Source organism: Falco rusticolus, chromosome 9, assembly GCF_015220075.1.
Source record: "Falco rusticolus isolate bFalRus1 chromosome 9, bFalRus1.pri, whole genome shotgun sequence".
Classification (NCBI taxonomy): Eukaryota; Metazoa; Chordata; class Aves; order Falconiformes; family Falconidae; genus Falco; species Falco rusticolus.
Window position 1 is genome coordinate 18,323,100 of NC_051195.1, and position 6,361 is coordinate 18,329,460.

General features: G+C 36.7%; 1 protein-coding gene across 1 annotated transcript in view; it reads right to left on the reverse strand.

Annotated features, from left to right (window-relative positions):
* Positions 1-5,720, reverse strand: part of CTNNA3 (catenin alpha 3) — a 507,496-nt gene extending 501,776 nt beyond the window's left edge. Inside the window, exon 1 of the mRNA XM_037399918.1 lies at positions 5,607-5,720. The gene's annotated coding sequence lies outside the window, so the exon portion shown is untranslated. The remainder of the gene's footprint in view (positions 1-5,606) is intronic.
* Positions 5,721-6,361: the final 641 nt, after the last annotated feature.

Here is a 6,361-nt window from a genome sequence, read left to right on the forward strand (position 1 = left end):
CAAAAAATACTGTTTTTGAAAATTTCAATTATATTTTAAGGTATAAGTAACTTACTTAAGTTCTCACTTGCTGATTCTAGTCCATGGGGTTTTTTAAAGTAAAACTCTAATGTTTCCTGAAAATATGGAAACAAGTTTGCAAGCCAATGCAGTGAAAACTACAAATCCTTAAAATAATTTTGATACCTTGACTTTTTATTTTTAACTTGCCAGGCTTACCTTATTGTTATTTACATTAGCTAATCAGTGTTTAAATAGGATTTTTTTAATTTTTATTTTTTAAATCAAGGCAAGGATAATAGGTGACAGAAAGTAAAGATCATTTGGGGGTTTTCTCTGATATTTCCACTTAGAAACTGAACTTCTGTCCTTCCTGATTATCTTCATTGAGGCAATAAATTTTGGTGCTTGCCTCAGGAAAAACATGAGAATCACAGTCCATAGTCTATGTTTTTAAAAATATATATTTCTACTCCAGTATAATATGCAGTCTAATCACAGTAGGGATCTTGACTGTGAGATATTCTGGTAAAAGGCTGCTATAACCTCACACTCCGTTATATTAACCTTTACAGTAGGCAATTTCAGCACTGTAGACCAACAGCTCTTACAACACTTAGGATGTTAAGCATGTGTCACAAGATACAGTTATGTGTCAGAACAGTCAGAAAAGCAGCCACCTTGAACACTCCTAACAAGTGCTACAAACTTTAAGATAATGAGAATTTTGTCTTTTCAGCAGATGTGTCCAAACTGAAACTGCTGAATCTTTTGGTGTAAGAAAAAAAGACACCAGAAAAAGTCAGTCTGTATCCATCTGCAATAGAACGTGAACATAGTACCTAGAGCTTTTAAACAATCTATAAGTACACTTTATACGGACATAAATAAACTAATTCATGTCAGAAAGCAGAGCCAAAGATATTCTGCATAAATTAGAAAACGTTAACTTTAGAATCCATTTCCTGCTAGATCATTAGAAAGCCAATAGCACATCACTCACCTATCCTAGAATATATATGGTCCATATTCAGCACTAAAGCAACTGCCTATGTAATTTCCTTGTGTTAGGAACTTCAGTGCAACTGCTAAGGCTCACTATTAGGCTTCTGAGGCATCTGCAAGGGACTGCCTGACAAGCTCTCCAGTGTATTTCAGGATGACTGACAGGACACAGTGGCTGCTGGAGGGGTGGCAGGGGGATGGGCATCCTTAAAGCTATATACTAGAGCACAAATATGTAAAAAAAATGTAAAGTTAAAAAGCTTTTGAACAATTAGATGACATGAAACATGTCATTATTGATACTTCTGGTGATTATTCTTGCAATTTTCAGAACAGCTACTGTTTTCCTATACATTCTGATTGTATGCCAACTTCTGTCTCGAGGCAATGACTCAGTCTCAGACTTTTGAGCTGGACAGCAAAGGGATTCATAAGGCTATCACCCAGCAACTTGGCACCAAATTTGTTTTCTCTAGGGTTTTTTTTCTATTGAACACAGACATAAAATATATTATCCTATCAATTTCATAAAATGCACAGGCCTATTACCTTCTAAAAAACAGGGAACACAAGAAAATATATTAGTCTGGATTAGTATTTTTAAACAAGATACACATGGACAGGACACTTGAGGAATTCCAGGATGTGAAACATTGCTGAGAGTATGTAATATATTTGATTATAATAAATATTGAAACGAAGAACAAATACAGCTTCATCAGTTGGTGCCAACACCACTCTGGGAATAAAATTTGTTAGTCTCTTTCTGCAGAGTCAGTACAGCAAGTGCAAATCAGATTTTGTAGAAGCCACAAAAACAGTCACCGCATTTTTCTTTAATCCTTTAGCTGATCCATGAACTAAGATATTCAGAATGCTAAAAATGTACTAGTTCCATTTTCAATACGACAGCATGGGCTTTTTTTGCTTGAAGACCTTTGTGGGCCAGAACATGTCTGGAATGGAGCAATCCCTCTGGCACCTGGAAGGATCTGGCCATTTAACACCAGGAAAAACCTATAACGCACCTGCCAAATTTTTAAATTTCCATACAAAGCTGTCAGGTTACACACTAACTACCTCAGATTTTATCACTTCTTATCACTAGTAACACGAAACACGTCTGTTAATGCAAAGATAACACAAAGGAAAGATGAGCTGGAGAACTGAAGAAGGTGACAAGATTCAGATCCATTAATAACATTCATCCACTGAAGATTATTTTATTTAAACTGGCTTTGCATTTAGATGTAGATCTACAGTGAAGTAATTGGAAGATAATTTTTAAAGCTAAGAGAAGAAAAAAAACCCACTTATTTTCTTTTTACATTCCCTTTCACTTCTGTCTGTGCCTGCTTTCTCCCTAGAGTACTTTTACAATCCATTGGCCAACTTCAACCACACCTGAAAAGCAGATGAAATTCCCAAGGACATAAGGTTTCTGTTAAGTTCTTCAACATACTTCTCAGCATAAATAGTGTCATACATCATCCCTTATAATGAATATACCAAGGAAAAGAACACAGCTTAAGCCTAGTTCTTACTGGATACTGGAAAATACAAATGGCAAGGAACAGGTTATGACTGACCTACTGGCATGAAAAGGTTTAATTAAGGTTTATGGAAAAAAATGTTTGAGATGGGGGAAAGCATCACACCTCCATGAACTTGTCTCATGCTGACTTTCTGATCTCTAGTGAGATAACAAATGAAGATTTTTCCCAGGGTTATAACACTCAGAACACGCTCTCTTTCCCTGTTTAATAGTCAAGCCTACTTTTTCTACAATGCATTCCCTGAAAGTACTTTTTCAAGCAGAGGTTGTCTTCCAATACAACATAAGGAAACAGAATCACAGAGGAAAAATTATTTATTCAAGATCACACAGAATGCCAGTGGCAGAATCAGGGATGGAGTGCTGAAATACACTATCTAGTCACTACAGCGTCTTACTCACACTTTCTTTAACTGAGACCAATAAGCAGGCTAAGGACAGTAAAACATTTCCAAATACTATTTACACTGTAAATCTAAAGAATATAATTTCATCTTCCATACTTATGTCAAGGTTATCCCGATACCAGTATTATTCTTAGTAAGGTCAGCTAATACATTCTTCTCCCTTAAACACACTGTCAAAATTACTGCCTTGGTTGAATGCACGCACTTCCAGCCAGTTGCGACACACTGATGAATTCTAGGAGATGTTCCAGCAGAGGTGTGAATCCTACAGCCTGACCAGCTACGGAACTTTTGGCTTTGGCACTAGCATGCCAGGCTGTGCTTTCCAACCAACAGCTATCAAAAATATGTGCGTTATGGTCCTGAGCCTAGAGCCACAGCAAGGAAAATCTTCTCCATGGAAGTGGAACCATAGAAACGTGTGAACCTGACAATGCTCTCACTGTATTAGCAGTAAACTAAATAATTCCACTGATATCAATGACATTCTAGTGGGTGACAGTAGAACCAAAGCAATCCTGCTTGGTTTAGAAATGCTTTAACAATCTTATCTTCATAACATGTCTACCAGGTACATTTTTGCAGGTACTGGAGCTTTCGGTCCTGAACTGCAGTTGTAATATTGAAGATACTGAAAAAGCATTCACTTCAAAAAAAGAAGGTGGTGTGACATCAGATTCATTTCATTCAAAAAGAAAAGGTTTTCATTAATACTCTTTGGAGACATTTCAAATTCTTAAAGAAAAAAAATCCATTGAGATTGGTTAAGTGTCTGTGCTATTTTCACTGCCTGCACTTTGAGCACGAAACAAGGATCTCTGTTTAAGTGGCATATAGCTCCTACATGGATGGCTATCCTGTGCTGGTAATGATAGGTTAAGAAGGTCTGGCTCCAAGCCCTCCCTTTTGTTATCACTGTTAAAGTGTTCCTATCTCTATTCAGAACCAGAGACTGTGTTTAAATAAAGTTCAAGTTGACCTTCCACTAAAAATAGGATATTGTTCAACTCATTAAAAAAAACAGACAACAAAAAAATCCCATGATGTGCTACTGAAAGGTTTTTATATTTTATTTTTGTTAAATGCAATGTCCTGATTTCCCCTTTTTGTTATCTGCAGAGGGTTATCTATTGCAAAATTATACTATACTGTTTTGCTTAACCAATGTCTCTTAGTTGCAATGAGGTAAAAAGACATGGTTTACCCTTCTCTTTGTAGAGCTGCTACTCTTGCCAAGTGATTTTCTTGTTTCATACCCATGCATTATCCCTGGATGCCTCACCGTCATGTACCATTTTATGTAACTGTTTTCAAGTTGAAATAAAGGCTTGCATTATTTGTTTTGTCCAGTGACCCAAATAGCATAATTGTTCCCAGTTGTCTACAGACACACATAAAACCACCCCAAAATTATGGTACCATACGTGATTGATACTTCTTAAGTATATAACTTTGAGATGTGCATGAAAATAAGAGAAATGGTTCTCAGAAACTGCGGCATTTTGGATATTGGCAAGCAGCTAGTTAGCTAACACCTACAAAAGCACGATCTAAAGAACAGGAGACAGTACATAAGCAAAACCATATTCCCACCATGCCATGCCTCTATACATGGGCAGACCATTGACATGCAGATTAATTGTTCCCACAGGGCTCCTGATACTGCACAGCACTTTATTTCCACTATCAAGTCAGAAAACCAATTTCAAATCAAAATGTAGCTCAGAAGAAAAACCCTACTTAGTTGATACATCGGTTCTGGTGAAACAGCTTCAGAAATAATGACTGAAGACATTCCTGCCCATTTTGACCTCCTTTCTCATTCCAACTCAAGAGCATAATGGCTAAAGAGCAACCACAAAAAAAGAAAAAAACCCAAAACCAACCAAATTTTGTTCCCAAGGCGGATAAGTTTCCTAACATCAACCAGCTGATTAGGAATAGAAGAGAACAGCATCATTATGCATTTTTCACCAGGCCTAATTCTTTGCTGTTGGATGTCTTTTGGGCTTCACTAACTTTGAACATAGCTTGCCTTTAATAAGAGGAATCCAAATGGATTTTCCATAATGGAAAATTGTCTTAGTGTACAGGAAGTTTTAGAAATATACCAATCGTTATATTGAACATAACAGCCCTCCATCACCCCTCACTTATAAACAAGTGCCTTTCATATTTTAAAATCAGAAACAGCTGTATAAAATTGCCTGGTAGAGTAATTCAGTATTTTCAACACCGAGGTGATAAATGTACGTTTACATAAACTTTCCTTGCATTAGACACAAAATCCAGCAAAGCACCAGGAGGTAAATTAAACCTTTTAAAATAACAGCATCCACGCAAAATTTTATACTTCCTTTTCCAATATTCCAATATGTTTTTTCACATTTGGAAAACACAAAAACACATTGCAAAACTTTGACTACTGGCTTCAAGTGACAAGACCATGACAATTTAAAATACTCAGAACATTAAAAATATCATGTTTAGAAGTTCTTCTTCTAAAAAGCTGGTTAAGAAAACCAGCTTTTTATCTCAAACTTTTGAAGTGATCATTTGATTAAGCAACTATAGTTCCACTCACAGCTTCGTGTACTTTCACTAAGTGGAAAATTCCCTTCATTTCTCTTCAATCTTACCTTCTATATCAAGAATCTAAGAGATTCTAGAAACAGCTCTGTGAAGAACTCTTCTTGATGCAGCTGGACTCCAGAGGCACTGACAGTAAGACAGCAAATGGTTGCCTGTCATTCCTAATCTATGAGAAATGAAATAGGAGGGGAAGAGAATTAAAGTGGGGAGGGCGCTACCCACTTAGGACCTCCCCCTAAACTGTTAGTTCCTGACTTCACTGACAACTTGCTACTGAAAATACCACTTAAAGAAACCCCAAGCTCATTCCTAGTCTTGCAAACATAGTTTGGCACTGAACTTTTAGACCAGAAATCAGACACCATTTAAATCAGTGGCAAAGCCCCCTCTGAAATTGATGAGGTTTAGGTTGAACATGGGAGGGGAAAGGGAAGAGGGAAAGCAAAGGCCACTATTGTAAAAGCCTGGCCAAATATAATTGCAACCTACATATCCTAAAAGTTCATACAAACCATGCTGTACATGACAATCTTCTTCATTAACCTTCACAAAACACTCAAAACATACTTCCAGGTCAATAATCTCACATGTGTAAGATTTTCCAGCAAGGCAGCCATTTAAGAAATGGATATGATTGAAGTTTTGTTAATTTGCTATTATAGCGAAGTTGAGTACCCTGAAGCACAGCATGCAATACCACTCATGTAAAAAAAACTCTGGAAACTCCAAAAAGGTAGAGGTTGCTCAATATTTATACCTATTCTGCTAGAGACTCTATTCTGCTGCTTAAGATCTTAATTGT